Raw genomic sequence first — 16,954 nt, forward strand, 5'->3', positions numbered from 1 at the left:
AATGTGGTTATATTGTTATTCCTGATAGTATCAGGAATAATATGAGGGATGCGTCTATAGGTTCAGGAGCAAGAGTGTAAAGTGAAAAGAGGAGAAGACTCAGGACAGAATATTGTAAAACATTCATGTTTAGAAGTCTAGAATTCATATTGGATAAAAATTCAACAAAGGTGCTTGAGGAGTTGTCAGAAAAATGGAAGTTGAATCAGGAGAGAATAATGCCAAAAAAGCTGAGGGAGAACAGATAAAGAGGAAAGAGTGCTGCCCAACAGAATCAAAAGCAAAAGAGAGATGTCAGTGAGCAGACTTAGTGCTTAAATGAACATTGGTAACTGAAGAGAGGGCGGTTTCAGCGATGTGATAATGGTGAGGCCAGCTTGTCCTTGTTTGTTTTTTTTTCCAAGGCAATAGGGTTAAGTGACTTGCCCAAGGTCACACAGCTAGGCCATTATTAAGTGTCTGAGGCCAAATTTGAACTCAGGTCCCACTGACTCCAGGGCTGGTGTTCTATCCACACTACCACCTGGCTGCCCCAAGCTTGTTCTTAAAGTGAAGGTGAGATAGAGAAGTAGAGGCAGTGATTATAGATGATGTCATAGGAGTTTATGAAAGAGAGCGGAGATAGAGATTGAAAACAAATATATGTCAACTGAAAGGTATATAAAGGATGTTTTTTTTTTAAGAATGAGAGAAACCTGAGCATATTTGTAGGAAGGAGGAAAATAGAATAGAGAAAACAGATAAGGAGAGACAAAAGATGAAAGAGTAAGGGAGATAGTCTGGGAAGAGAGGATCAAAAGCACAAGGAGAGGGGTTAGCTTTGGCAGTCTCCACTTCCAAACCTTCCATCTCGACTCTTTCCATTGCAGTATGGCTTCTTATCTACACGTAAAATGAAACTACTCTTTACAAAATTACCAATAATATTTCAACTGTCAAATACAATGAACTTTTTAAGCAACCCTCATTCTACTTTACAGGTTTTTCTGTCAACCATATACTCCTCCTGGAAATGCTCATATAACATACATACAATAAAATCTTTTTTTGGAGGGGGAGGGTGGGGAAGAAGACGACAATCCTGTCTATGATTTAATAAGTGAGTGATAGACTTATATAACATGTCAAATTGCTTATTGTCTCAGGGGAGGTAAGGAGGAGGGAGGTAAGAAAGAAAGGGAGAGAAAAGTTGGAAATCAAAATTTTTAAAGAAATGAATGTTTAATTGCCTTTCCATGTAATTGGAAAAAATAAAACATTATAAAAAAAACCAAAAATTTAAGTGTGGGATTGGGGAGAGGGGATTGCTGCCTCAGTCACAGAGATTAAATGATTTGCCCAAGATCAGAGAGTCAGGAGTGACATGGGAGCTTAGGTTTTTCTGAATCCACATCCAGCTAAATGACAACTCTGCCTTAAGAATCTGAACATTAGTAGAGCTGTGATTTTTTTTTCATTCACATGAATGCAAAGAAGTTTAGACTAAGATAAAAAATAATTCACACTGGGGTCATATTGCATGAGAACTGCACTGACAGAGGAAATCTGCCCATACATCTATGATCACCTATAACTATCAAGGTAGTTAGAACCAAAGTAATTTCAGAAACTGATACAAGTCTAGCATTCCAACCAAAACACCTGAGAAGGAACTGCCCGGAGGAAAGGAGAGGCCTTGGAGAACCACTTCCTTGTGGAGAAAGAGAAGCTTTGATTTCAGCCTTGGGTATCCTTCCCACCCCTCCACCTCCAACTTTGGCTAAAAGAGGAGACTGGGAGTTTTGGAATTCTCCTCTCCCCACTGAAGTCTTAGTAGTATCTTCCATTCAGTGAATGGTGCATCTGCTTTGGGAGCCACAGATAGAATTCATGATTTCTCCAGAGTATGAAAACAAAACCATATTGTGAGTCAGGACAGATAAGTATCCCATGAAAGGAAAAAAAAATATATTTGCAGCAAACAAAGGTGGTGATGTACAAAGGGACACCTTTAGAAGAATATATACTCCCTAAGCTCAGGGATCATTTGTTTCTGAACTTGAAATCTACCTTTTACCTAGTACTATATATATTGGGATTGGCACACTGAACATTTAATAAGAGTCAAATCTGAACTGAAATTTTATCTTTGTAATACAGGGAATCCTGGATGAGCAGGCATTGACCCCGACTCCTAGAGACCTGCTTCTCAGGTAAGTCATTTTTTGTAGTTTTATTTGTAGTCCTGGCTTTGGGGGAGCATTGGGGGACATCCCAGGGAACTGGCTTTGGGGGAGCATTAGGGGACATCCTGGGAACTGGAGCTTATCAAACTTTATTTTTCTGTAATAAGTAATTGGAAATTCCTCTATTTCACAAGCCTCCTATTGATCAAATTAGCCAACTGAGGACTGAGGTCCAATCACGATTAGCTAATTAACAATTTGAAAAGGGTGCTTATGGGGTGGCTAGGTGGTGTAGTGGATAAAGCACCGGCTCTGGAGTCAGGAGTACCTGGGTTCAAATCTGATCTCAGACACTTAATAATTACCTAGCTGTGTGGCCTTGGGCAAGCCACTTAACCCCATTTGCCTTGCAAAAAAAAAAAAACACCTAAAAAAAAAAAGGGTGCTTAGAGACACCTTCCCTTAAGAGTAAAACAAAACACAGACTCTGTTTGTAATGCCAACAATAGATCCTGGAGGTACACTTTTGGGGATTTTGGGGTCTTTAGATTCTTCCTTTCACTGGAATGCCCCCCTCTCTCTCTCTCCCCCTACCTCTTCTTGAGTTCTCTCCACCTCTTCCTCCCCTCACCTCCATCTCATCTTACTTGGAGGGTTAGACTAGCCCAAGGTGACTTCAAAGGGGTATTTAGGTCCAATACTCAGTAAGTGAGAAGTTTGGCCCTTGGGACCCAGAGTCTCCATTGCAGGCTAACTGGAAGTCACAATTTAGCAAATTATCAATAAATGTACTTTTAACTTAATTCGTTTTTTCCTCTTCTTATGGCCCAAATCTCCTTACTCTGGGGAGTTTTCCCAATAGTTTCATCAGAGTATTTCAGGTGTGAAAAACCCCGAGTGTTAGGTTTCCACAGGATGTTTCATTTGGTGAGGGGATGCTGTTGATTAGGATTTCACAGATAACTGTCAGAACAGTATATCACAAAGGCAGGGGGTCTCTGGGTGAATTGGGGGCCAAGAGGCACAAACAGATGTACAGGAATGTGGAAGTCAGATAAGAGGAAGTAGTAATAATTCTTTAAGCCTGTCTTGAAGCTGTCTAGGCCCAAACCAGCTCAAACTGAAAGGGCAGGGCAGCCAGGGGTGGGGGGGGAAGTGGGGAGGGGATGTCCAAGAGGGGGATATGTCTGAGCTATCATAAGCACACATGTTTAATATGCTTCATGCATATTAACTTATGCAATCTAAGTTCATTAACATAACATGTGCATATGACAAGGGAGGGGGAAAATATTAAGGGGTGGTATGAGTTGGGTATACTGATTAAATTGTACCTCTAATGGCCAGGACCAATCTGATTCTGAAAGGTGGAGAAAGGCTCTCCAAACCACACATAAGACTGGACCTTGTTACTGTTCAGGGTGTACCTTTTGGATGGGGAGTATCCATTTATTGAAAGAAATGTATAATAAATAATAAATAATTCTTCTGTCACTCTAGGGTGCTTCATTATTAGAAGCCAGGACACCCACTTTGGAAAAAGGGGTTTCAGGGATCATTTCTAAATCAGGCAGTCCAGTTTTTGCCAGTGATCAATGATCTTTAGAGACCAGTTTGAAATATTCTGGTTTGTAGAAATCAGTTTTGGGGGTTCATTATTGCTTAGAAGGAAAAAAAGTTCTATGTAACATAAGTCTATACCACTGAAATTAAGTGAATGAAGTGTGCTTATGAATAGTTTAGTGCTCCCCTATCGCCCAGTTAGGCACAGATTAGAGAGAGAATTAAAGTATGTGGGGGAATGGGGAGGAGATAGTTTGAAGTGAGACTGAATTATGTAGGTAATTTTTTTAGTTTGTCCTAACAAATTTTGTTGCTTTTCTTTTCTTTTTTTTTTTAATTTTGTTTATTTAAGGCAATGGGATTAAGTGACTTGTTCAAGGTCATACAGCTAGGCAATTATTAAGTGTCTCAAGTTCTCCTGACTCCAGGGTTGATGCTGTATCTGCTAGATCACCTAACTTACCCCCCCCCCTTTTATTTTGTTGCTTTTCAATCATTCACTTTGTGACTCCATGGACCATTTCATACCAGATCCTTCTATCCCCTACCATCTCCCCAAATCTTTCTCAGATCAGGTTTGTTGCTTCCATGACACTATCTAACCTATCTCTGCTTTTCTTTTTGTCTTCAATTTTTTCCAACCTCAGAGTGCTGACAAATTTATGACCCTTTTTAGTTGGTATTATCATTTAAGAGTGAATGAACTGACTGTGTGTGTGTGTGTGTGTGTGTGTGTGTGTGTGTGTGTGTGTGAAGTGGAAGTAAGGCAATAGCAGCTGAAGGGGAGAGAATGGAACACTTATGTCAGAAAAGAGGTGAGATTAGGGGCTAGGAAACTTCTTTATTGCAGATGGATGCAAGAGGGGAAGAAGGTCTTGGGAGAAAGGTTCTACAGCAATGTAACTGAGGTTTTGGTTTGGTAAAGGACCATGTAATTCCTCAGTGGTGACTTCCTGAAAGTAGAGTAACAGTGGTCCTCAGACCAAGATGAAGAAGACACACATACTCATTTCTGTTTGCATTTTTTTTAATTTTTGCAAGGCAGTGGGGTTAATTCACACAGCTAGATAATCATTAAGTGTCTGAGGTCGGATTTGAACTCAAGATCCTCCTGACTACAGGGCTGGTGCTCCATCCACTGTACCACCTAGCTGCACATACTCATTTCTGAAAGAAATGTGCATGAATGTTGGTGGCCCAAGGGCGATGCTCTGATGCCCTCACTTTATTCTGGCTCCCTTCCATTTTTTCACCAGGGCTTCCAGGTTCATACTGAGTAACAATATAGCTACTTAATGTATCATAGAGAATGAATGCCTGCGTGAATGAATGAAGCATTTGCTGTAAATCACTGCTCTATGGATACAGACAGAGTGATTTTCTGAAAATAAGGGACTATGGGATGAGTATTAGCAATTTCATGATAGTTCCCTGGCTGGTCTGGCTGCATTTCTGTTTGCTTTATGGGGGATGCTGTCTTAAGGCAATGCTTTCTCCACCTGTTGAAAGAGTAAGTTTGGATGATGTAAACCTAGTCCCTCCACATTTAAGTCTTGTTGTGACAATTAGACCGACTGCTCTAAGACCATATCCAAGTATGGTGGGAAAACCAAGAGGGGAACTGAAATGTTTTGTTTCCCCTTTTCTCTAGCTTCCTTCCCTCCAGGGCTAGATTCGAGACTTCTGGGAGACAGTGTATGACCTCATCTTTATGCAATCCTTTGGTCCAGGTTTCTTAATCTTCTCTTCATATATTTGCAAATGATTCTTCTCATTGTTGACTTATTGGAAGGAGATCATAGTATCTAAGAAATATGCTTGATTTCTCCCCTGAGGGAGTTAAGGATTTGTGAGGGAGAAAAACAAGGGATTTTAGCTGGGACTTGAGGGAAGCCAGGGAAGCCTGGAGGCAGAGATGAGGAGGGAGAGCCTTTCAGGTTGGGGACAGTCAGCAAAAACTTCCTGGAGTCAAGGAGAGGGAGCATCTCTATACTATGAACTTTTAAAAAAGATATTTATTTATTTATTTTTTCAACTATATGAAATGATAGTTTTTAATAATCATTTTTTGAAAAGTTTTGAGTTTCATGTTTTTCTCCCTCCCTTCCTTCTCCCCTTTCTCTTGATAGAAAGCAATCTAATATAGATTATACAGGTAAAACTATGTGAAACATAAATCCATGTTAATCATTATATTATGAACTTTTAATTCTGATTTTGGAAAGAGGAAAGCACCAATCTCACCTACTGGAGTTCAAAAGAACTTTGCTGTTTGAATTTAAGAAATCATTGCCCAAGACTATGTTTATGGAGCTATGATTCAAAAATGGATCATAAGGGAGTTCATTTAAGCAGAGATTGTGAGATTTAGAGCTGGGTGGTAGTAGTGACTCAAGCTCATCTAGTCCAACCTTTACATCTTACAGAGAAGGAAACTGAGAAACAGAGGGAAAGAGATTTGTTTGACGTCATCCAGAAAAAAAGGAAAGCCAAAGTTCAAACCTAGGTGTTACCAGTTCTAAATCGACAGTTCTTTTGATGTATTTGTTCTGGAAAGCAACTACTAAAGGTAAAATGCAGTTCTATAATAAGGATGATGGTTAACTTTTACACAGTGTATTAAGGTTTGTCAAAGGACTGTATATGTATTAACTTGGTGATTTTTCATACAACAGGATGAGATGGGTATAATTAATTCAATATTGCAAATGTAGGGACTGAATCTCAGAGAATTAAAATGTCACAGTCACAGAGAGTTAGTACTGAGATTGTATTTGAACCCCATGATTCTTTTGATACCAGGTCCTATTCTCTCTAAATTATATCCTACTGTAAGGGTGGGGAGGATTACAGCCAACTTGTACAGATTTTTAAACAGCCAACTATTAATCTTCAGGATGAGCATTTACACTTTGGAAATTAGCATATACTGCAAATCAGTATGAATTTATTATCTTGTCAATTTTCTAGACTTAAGAAAGTAATCAAAAATGTTAATAATGAATATTATTCTTAAACCTACCAGGAGCATACTTTGTCACCCCAAGACAATTGGTAAATATTTTCACTGCCCTGTTGTTTAAAAAAATAGTAAAAATGGGGCAGCTAGGCGGCACAGTGGATAGAGCACCAGCCAGGGAGTCAGGAGTACCTGAGTTCAAATCCGGCCTCGGACACTTACTAATTACCTAGCTGTGTGGCCTTGGGCAAGTCACCTAACCCCATTGCCTTGCAAAAACCTAACAAAAAAAAGTAGTAAAAATGATGAGATTAACTCTGTTTCAAAGATGGGGAATTTAGAATCATTGGAATCCCTGAGTTGGGATTTAGTAGAAGTCCTAATTTGGTTTAATGATGGGCAGATCTCCTTGACTTTGAAAAATCAACTCCCTGTCTAATAAGCCTGAAGTAAGCAAATCTAGACCTTACTCTTAGCAAATTCCTATTCATTTCATTTTCCCTTGGGAAGAGATTGAGACTCTGGTTCTAATTAATGAGAATCTTCATTCCTTTCTTGGCTCCATTTCTGAACTCTCCAAACTCAAACATTAGCCTTCTCACTATAGATGTTCCATCCACCTCTAGGACTCCTTTCTTTGATTGGGTGGTCTGAATCCTCCAGTACTTCCATTATAAAGTGCCCAGGATAGGCTTGTCCTTCTCTTCATGCTCTACTCCTGAATCTCCAGAACTCTTCTACCATGCTCTCAATGGGTCCCTTCTCTCTCTCCTTCCTTCCCTTCCTTTGCAGTTTCCTTTTCTAGGTGGTCTTCCCCCAATAAAATAGAAACTCTTTAAAGCAATGTCTTCCTCATCTTTTTTCCCTATAAGTATTCCCAACATTCCCTACAGTGTCTAGCATACAAGTTTTGACTTGGTTTTGAACAGAGAAGGAGCCTGTCTAAGGAGTCTGGTCCTGTGTTTTCTTTTATCATAACTTGGGATTAATATATGTCCCTGCGTGGTTTAGTGTGTCCTTCCACCTCCCTGATTCTGTAATTTATTTATTGACTTTGGAAAGCACATTTTTAGTGACCAGATGTTTCTGAATATTATAGTGTCTCCTACTGTCTCACACTGAATGAATAGAAACCATTCAAGTCAACTTAATTTGACAATTAACTCAATTTAATTTGAAAATTTTGTGGCACAGTGGAAAGAGAGACATATTTGAAGTCAGGGGATATGGGCTCAAACTCTTGCTCTGCAACTTACTATTCAGATAATCTTGTACTATTCACTTAACTTCTCTGAGGCTAAGCTTCCTCACCTTATCAAATGAAGGAATTGGATTTGTTGACTTCGAAGGTCTCCTTCATCCTTAAATCTATGATGTGAAATCCTTGCCTACTGCATGCAAAAAACTGTGGGAGATATAACATTTGTTAGGATGCAGTCTTTGCCCTTGTACATATATTTGCTTGACAAATAATAGGTATTCCCTAAATGCTCATGCCCTTCCCTTCTTCCTTATAGTCTAGTTAGGAGAAAAGACGCAGGTATAGATGATGATAATATTGTATATACACTGATAAATGTGTAATCCATGTGTCAATAGTGGAGTTCCTAGCCCTCAGGGAGATCCTACCCTTTTTTCTTTTTAGTAGATCAAACAGCTCAGTGTTGAAGAATTTCTCTCTGATAATACTGACATGGATCATGTTATTCCCAACCCAGAATTCTCTCTGGATACATTTGAATTTAACTTGTTTCTAGCTATTCTCCTTATAAGCAATGTCTTCATAAATATTTGAAAACAAAGCACAGCTTTTACATTATTTGAAGAACTGAAATAAGATCCATTTTTGAAGACCAGTTGGTGGGAGAATCCATATTGGTAGAGAATTTATCCCCCTCCACACATTAAAATAAGGTCATTAAAAAACCCCTCCCAATACCCACTGATGAAAGTTCCTGTAGCAGTAACAAAGAAGAAACTTTAGGAAAGGTAGTCTCTGCATTTTATCCAACCTTTCTTCCCCTGAGAGTTCTCCACTTGTTTGCTCTTGCATCCATCTATACATTAATACATTAGGTACAAAAGTAAGAGCCACAATGAGAAGGTCACTTGGGTAAGAGAAAGGGAATAAACATTTTTTTCAATCTGATCCTTACTATAACCATGCAAATTGGTTGCTATTGCCATTTTATAGCCAAGGAAATTGAGGCAAACAAAAATTAAAGTCACATAAATTGTCACATGCTAGCAAGTGTTTGAATCTGGATTTGAACTCAGTTTCTGATGACTCCAAGAGCAACACTGTAATCACTATGCACTATGCCATATCACCCTTTATTCTCCAAGAGGACCATGATGTCAGTGAGATGATGTCAAGGAAAGTGGATTTAAGTAAGGGAGATCTGTGCAAAGTGGTCAGCCTCATTTCCCCCCCCGGAACCATCTGAATCCAGTGATCAGATATGGAAATGGCCCTGGATGCAATGGGAGACCTTGGCCACATGGCTACTTCCAAGAAGACATTTTAGGCATAGGCATGAATAAAGCCAAAAGGGCAGGAAAATGTAGGGAACATTCAGAAGATAGAGAATAGTCCTGCTGTGGGTTCACAAGAGTGTCATAATATGAGATGAAGCCAGAAATTTAGGTTGGCACCAGATTTTGGAAAACTTTCAATATGAAGAACTGGAGTATGAGCTTTGCTTAGCAATTAATAGGGAGGTATTGACAATTCTGGAGCACAAGAATAACATAAATGTCGTGTCATAATTGCTCCAGTTTTTTTGCACCTATTCCCTTCTCTTACATTTTATTGTATCTATTGCCATGACTCCTACCCTAATTCCCAGTCTCCTAGAAAATAAGATGCTGAATCATATCCAGGAGGACTGCCTTCAGAGCTTCTAACTGACTAGATGGAGGGCTTGAAAATAACATTAATCCTGACTGGAGTGTTCATAATTGGGATGAAGAATGCATTCTTCTCTCCTTGAAAATGACACTTCTGCTTATGATTTAAAATATTCTGAAAAACAGTTTAAGCATTGCCAATACTAAATATTTGGCATCAGTCAATCCTGTGTAGACTTTTACAACAGATACCTGATAGTTGAAAAGGAAAATAATGTGGCCCCTTTCTTAATTATTCATCTTCACTAATACTGTGCAGCTTGGGAGACTGGCTCTGGACCTGGGGGAGAAGGGTTTTCCTGTTTAAAGGCTATCACTTAAGCCTGGAATGCACAGGCTTATTTCTTCCTGTCTCCCACAAGCAAACAGAGAAAATATTGACTGTACAGACAGCTGGGCTCAATCTAGACTCTCCCACTTATTCATTATCTGACCTTGGACAGGTCACTTTTTTCCATGTAATTTCCTCTTCTGTATAATGAGGGAATGGGAATTAAATTTGGTTTTTGAAAGATATTTTGCTATAATGGAAAGAATCTGGGATCTTACATAAGAAGAACTGAATTTATTTTCAAAATATATTTTAAAAAATATTTATATTTAAAATTTTGTGTCTCAAATTCTATTCTTCCTCTCTCTCTCTCTCTCTCCTTGCCCCTTCCCTTAGACAATAAACAGATATGTTATAAATGTGCAATTATGTAAAACATTTCCATATTAGTTATTTTGTACAAAAAGACTAGAGTAAAAGAAAAAAATGAAAGAAAGTAAAAAATATCATGTTTCAGTCTGTATTCAAACAATGTCAGTTCTTTCCCTGGAGACAGATAGTATACTTCTTCATTAGACCTATGGAATTGTCCTGGTTCTGTTCACTTCATTATGTATCAGTTTATGTCTTTCCAGGTTTTTCTGAAATCATCCAGCTTGTCATTTCTTATAGCACAATAATATTCCATTAAATTATATGCAACAGATTGTTTAATCATTCCCCAATTGATGGACATCCCTTTTGTTTCTAATTCTTAGCCACTACAAAAATCAGTCCTTTCCCCCCTTTTTAAGGGATATCTTTGGGATATAGACTTAACAGTGTTATTCTTAAATCAAAGGGTTTGTACAGTTCTATGGTATTTTAGGATTAATTCCAAATTGCTCTCCAGGATGGATGGATCACTTCATAACTCCACTGATAGTGCAACATCACCTCCAACACCTAAATTTTCCCCCTTTTTTGTCATATTAGTAAATCTGATAGGTATGAGGTGGCACCTCAGAATTGTTTTAATTTGTATTTTTCTCAACAAAAGTGATTTAAAGCATTTTATTTCTATGACTATAGAGAATTTTGATTTTTTTGTCTGAAAACTACCTTTACATATCCTTTGACCATTTATCAATTGGGGAATGAATGACTTGTATTTTTCTAAATCTGACTCAGTTCTCTCTAGATTTGAGAATTGAAGCCTTTATCAGAGATACTCATTGCAAAATTTCTCCCCATCCCAAATTTCTGCTTTCCTTATAATTTTGGTTGCATTTAGTTTTGTTTATGCAAAATTTTTAAAAATTTTGCATAATCAGAAGGATTTGTTTTATATTTTGTTCTATCTTCTTGGGTTCTGAATTCTTCTTTCATCCATTATCTGACAGATTATTTGCTCTTAATTTTCTTAAATCACGCTTTATGTCTAATCATACCCCTTTGACCTTATCTTGGCATCCATTGTAAGGTGTTGGTCTAGATCTAGTTTCTGACATATTGTTTTCCAGTTTTCCAGCAGTTTTTGTCAAATACTGAGGTTTTATACCAAAAGCTTAGATTTTTGTATTTATCATATGCTAGATTACTATAGTCATTGTCTATAATTTATACCTAATCTGTTCCATTGAGCTACCAACTGTTTATTGGCCAGTACCATACTGGGTTTTTTTTTTTAGGTTTTTGCAAGACAAATGGGGTTAAGTGGCTTGCCCAAGGACACACAGCTAGGTAATTATCAAGTGTCTGAGACTGGATTTGAACTCAGTTACTCCTGACTCCAGCACCGGTGCTCTAACCACTGCACCACCTAGTTGCCCCTACCATACTGTTTTGATAATTTTTTTTTGATAATACAGTTTGAGATCTGGTATGGCTAGACCACTTTGTTTCATATTTTTTTCATCAATTCTCTTGCATCCTTTGGTTCTTTCAAATGAATTTTGTTATTATTTTTCCTATCTCCTTTAAAATAATTTTTGGTAGTTTGGTATGGCACTGAATAAATAGATTGATTTAAGTAGAATTGTAATCTTTATTATATTGACTTAGTCATGAGCAATTAATAGTTTTCCAATTGTTTAGATCTGACTTTATTTGTTTGAAAAGTACTTTATAGGTGTGTTCATTTGGCTCCTGTATTTTACTTGGCATATAGACTTCCAAGTATTGTTTCTACAGTTAATATAATTTATTTATTTTTTGGTTTTTTTTCAAGGCAATGTTGTTAGGAGACTTGCCCAAGGTCACACAGCTAAATAAGTATTAAATGTCTGAGGTTGGATTTAAACTCAGTTTCTCCTAACTGCAGGGTCAGTGCTCTATTCATTGTGCCACCTAGTTGCCCCTTCTATAGTTATTTTTTATTTTTGCAAGGCAATGGGGTTAAGTGACTTGCCCAAAGCCACACTGCTAGGTGATTATTAAGCGTCTGAGCCTGGATTTGAACTCAGGTACTCCTGACTCCAGGGCCAGTGCTCTGTCCACTGCACCACCTAGCTGCCCTGCCTTCTATAGTTATTTTAAATGGAATTTCTCTTTCTTTCTCTTGCTGCTGGAGTTTGTTGGTAACATGGAAATATTGATGACTAATGTGGGCTCATTTTGTATACTGCATCTTTGTCAAGATTAATAATTTTAAGTAGTTTTTAGTTGATTCTCTAGGATTTAGAATTATTGATTTTAAATCAGTTCAGATTAAGTGATGAATTAAAATGAAATGAACTGAAACAAAATTTACTTTCTATAAATTGAAATGAAAAATTGAACATGGTATAAAATGATAAAAGTACTGACATGTGAATTGGAATATTTGGATCTAAATCATGTTACTGGTGTGACCTTGGACAAATCACTAACCTCCCTGGGTCTGGAATCTGATATGGCTAGACCACCTTCTTTCATACTTTTTCATTGATTCCCTTGATATCATTGAGCTTTTGTGCTTTGTTCTTTTTGCTTTTTCTAGCTTTATAAAATAATGTTTTTGATAGTTTGACTAATATAGCACTGAATAAATAGACTAATTTGGGTAGCATTGTTATTTTTATTATATTGACTTCATTCATTAACCTCCCCTGGGTCTGTTTCCTCATCAGTAAAACAGGGACTGGAGTTGTACTAGACATCTTCTTAGGACTCTTCTACATTCAACTCTATGACCCTATATTTTTTGATTAAATCATTTAACCACTCTGAGCCTTAGTTTAATTATCTGTAAAATGGAGCTATGATACTTAAAGTTATTATGCTATCTAATAAAGCAACATATTGGAGTACTGTTAAACTAATCAAGCATTTATTAAACATAATCTATATGTTAGGTGGAAGATAGGTAGCATAGTGGATAGTGCACTGACTCTGGAATCAGGAGGATCTAAGTTCAAATCTGATCTCAGACACTTATTAACTGTATGACTATGAACAACTAACATAACCCTCTTTGCCTCAGTTTCTTATCTGTAAAATAATCTGGAGAAAGAAATGGCAAACCACTCCAGTATCTGTGAAGAAAACCCCAAATGAGGTCACAAGGAGTCAGACACAACTGAAATGACTCAACGAAAACAAACATCTACTAGATGTTGGGAACACAAAAACAAAGCAGGACTTTCTCTCAGGCAGTTTACGCCCTACTGACCTGGAAACAAGATCTGAATTATGAGAAGGAAAGATGAGGAAGGACTGAATTCCAAGGATGGGGTCTGACTGGGCAAATACCAGGAGGAAGGAGATGGAATGTCAGCTTCAAGGAATGACTATGTTGAAGTCCAGTTGGACTGGAATGTAATGTGTGTGGAAGATAGGGTTCTAAAGGTAGGTGAGGAGACAGATTGTGGCATACCTTAAATGACAAAGAAGCTAAGTTTGTTGGAGATAAGCTTTTGTATCTATTCGGTAACTTCTAGTCCTAACTTTTTATGATAGGCACTAAACCGAAGGCAAGATTTTCATGGTCAAATTCTGGAAGAGATCTTAAAGATAAGAAAATACTGCTTTTATAGCTATACTTCAACCTTCACAAAAGAGTGAGAAGCAACATGACGAGATAGAAAGAACATCAGATTTGATATATGAAGATTTGTATTATTAGCATGCTATATCTCCCTGGCAAAATAAAAGTTCCTTGAGACCAGCAGTTGTTGGTTTTGTCTTTTTAACACCAGTGCCTTCCACAGAGAAAGTTCTTAACAATTGCCCTTTGGCAATCTGATGGTAGATTTGATTATTTATGTTTGTATTATTTTCAACAGGTTTGGTTTCTCTGAAAACCAGTTTCCTCATTTCCAAAATGAAAGGCTCGGTCTAGGTGACACACACTCAACTCCACCATTCTAGAAATCTTTTTAGCTCTTGGAGTTGTTACTGTTGTTGTTTTAGCAGCCCAGGGACCTTTTTATATTCCTATAATTTTGACTATGGTAGATAATATTTTTATGAGGATTATAATTATTGAGTTAAAACTTCTTGGATGATGGGGTGGCTAGGTGGTGTAGTGGATAGAGCACCAGCCCTGGAGTCAGGAGAACCTGAGTTCAAATCTGACCTCAGACATTTAATAATTACCTAGCTGTGTGACCTTGGGCAAGCCACTTAACCCCATTGCCTTGCAAAAACCTAAAAAAAAAAAAAGAAAGAAAAACTTCTTGTATGTTTACCCAAGGAACTCTAAGCATTTAAGTATAACAGATTATTAGGTTTAATTTTAATACAATTATATAATATATATATATATTATATAAATAGGTAGACAAACATTACAGTACTATTTCATTCTGTAGGCAAAGAAACTAAGAACTACAGGGAAATATTTTGAGAAGGACATTGAGAATGATATAATGTTCAGAGGAAGATAACCAATACATGAAAGATCTGCAAATCATGCCAGACATAAAGACTTAAGGAAGAGAGGAGTTTTAAATACTTGAGAAATTCTTATAGGGAAGGCAAGTCAGGAAGACTTGAGTTCAAATCTGGTCTCAAACATTTGTTAGATGTGTGACCCTGGGCAAGTCATTTACCATTTGGCTGACTCAGTTTCTTCCTCTATAAAATGGGGATCATCCTATCCCCTTCCCTCCCAGAGACGTGAAAATCAAATGAGAAATCATCAAATGAGAAAGCAATTTGAAGATTTTAAAATTCTATATAAATGTTATCTATTATTTATTTGTATTCTAAGGACAGATGTTTGAGGTAGATTTTCAAGTGATGTAAGGAAATACTTTCTAGTAGAGTTGTATCATGCATAGTTATACATGGTTGCTTAGTATTGGAGTGTTTGGAGAAATATTGAATTCCCTGTCACTGGAAATATTTAGGCAAAGATAAGATCACCATAACATTATACAGAGATTGTTATTGAAAAGAAAAGGAGACGAAAAAGATGACCTCAAAAATCATTTCCAACTCTAAAATTCTACTTATGAACTTCTTAGGTCATTAATCAAGGCTATCAAGTAAGCACTGAATTCAGACTAGCTGAACAGTGTCAAAGATTTACAACTGGAAGGAAAGAGGTTCATGGGATCCAACTTCCTCATTTTGTAAGTGAAGCAACAAGGACACAGGCTAGTTGGATTGCCTAAGGTTTTTAAATAGCAGATTTGAAATTGAAAACTAAACCTTTTGACTTCAAATGACTGTTCTGCCTCTCAGTAATAGTCAATGACCTTGTGTAACATCTTGTAATAGTCATCCACTCTCCACATCATTATCCTATTGTACATAAAAAAAATGAATTTTTATTGCTCATTATGAAAATCTTAAAAATGCCATCCCTGGATCTAATTACACAAATTAGATTAGGGATTAATGCCAAGGAAAGAGAGAAGAAAATTATTTTGATTCAAGTGATCTCATCAATACTTTGGTGACTCCAGAGTTTCAACTTTCTTCCTTAGTCTTATTTTTAAATTTTAGGGTAGAATAACAAATGTTCATTTGGATGTTTCATAAAAATGAAAAGTATGCATGATTTTGTGTGGTAGGGAATTCATGGTGAGGGAATTTCCTACACTAAAAGAGTTAAACCCTGTCTCTGATTTGATAACTGAGTGATAGGGAGTTGTCAGACTCATAAAGGTAAAGTGTCTTGCCAAGGATTACCCAGCTCTATCCACAACATATGATGGAAAACTTCTACGACCTCACTTCCAAATGTCTTTGTTTTTCTTCTTAACTTCCAATGAGGAGATACATTCTTAGAATTTTATATATCTTTTGACTGGAAGTACATTTATCTCCAAGTGGAAAATCAGAATCAATGTGTTTTAGGAAACTCTTTATAATGTATAACTCATTAGTGGAATTGGTGAAGGTACAATGTGAAAAAAAGTGGTAAGGTTTTGCTGTCTGAAAAACCTGGATCTGCCTCTTGCCACCCAAGTGATCTTGAGTAAGTCATTTTTCTTCACTGGGCCTCAGTTTACTCATTTGTAAAATGAGGGGAATTTGACTGGATAGTCCTGAAGGTCCCTTCCAAATCTAGATCATGTATTCGAAGGCAGAAATAGACTTGGCTTCTTGAGTTAATTGTGATAGCCTGCTGAGCAACAAGATCCTTGAGATCAGAAGACCTATACTTCTACAAACATTTTAAAATAATACAAACTCGGGAGAATTCCAAATCATACATCCTCAGTCCCATTATTTTATTAGCTGAGGAACATGCACTAAGAAAAGTTTGTTTTCTGTTGGTTTCTGATCTGAGGTAATGAGGAAAGCAAATTTTAATCAAGGAAAAATGTTCTAGCTAATTGGCTAATGAATGTGGCTTTGTACTAATCTCTATTAAATTAGTTTAGTTTCTAGGACAACCTTTTCTGCTTCCTGGATAACTCAGTTTCAGGATGCATAAAACTGAAATGGGAAGGCAAATGGCTAAGGTTTCTGGGGGGAAAATGCCCAATATTGCTTGGAATTCAGAAGAGTTCAAAATCAGTCCTGACCTTCCAACACTGCATATTACTCATAGAAAAATGCAATGAATAACATGGGGAAATGATCATTAGGATTTGGGATATCGTGACCAGGAATTTCAGTTAGATTAAATGATAGACTAATCAAAAATGGTTGGTCACTGATCCTACCTAC

The 16,954-nt window shown here is 37.1% G+C and overlaps 1 long non-coding RNA gene across 7 annotated transcripts in view; it reads left to right on the forward strand.

The window, feature by feature from the left end:
* Window positions 1–16,954, forward strand: part of LOC141490809 (uncharacterized) — a 51,595-nt gene that overhangs the window by 12,351 nt on the left and 22,290 nt on the right. For 4 of the 7 annotated variants that reach the window (XR_012469356.1, XR_012469357.1, XR_012469362.1 and 1 more), the window contains exons 1-3: window positions 1,805–1,904; window positions 2,140–2,192; window positions 6,155–6,297. This is a non-coding gene — a long non-coding RNA (uncharacterized LOC141490809). Of the gene's footprint in view, window positions 1–1,804; window positions 1,905–2,139; window positions 2,193–6,154; window positions 6,298–16,954 lie in introns of those variants that run through there. The other 3 variants (XR_012469358.1, XR_012469359.1, XR_012469361.1) reach the window with 2 other exon arrangements.

The sequence above is a fragment of the Macrotis lagotis genome, chromosome 6 (genome assembly GCF_037893015.1).
Source record: "Macrotis lagotis isolate mMagLag1 chromosome 6, bilby.v1.9.chrom.fasta, whole genome shotgun sequence".
Taxonomy (NCBI): domain Eukaryota; kingdom Metazoa; phylum Chordata; class Mammalia; order Peramelemorphia; family Peramelidae; genus Macrotis; species Macrotis lagotis.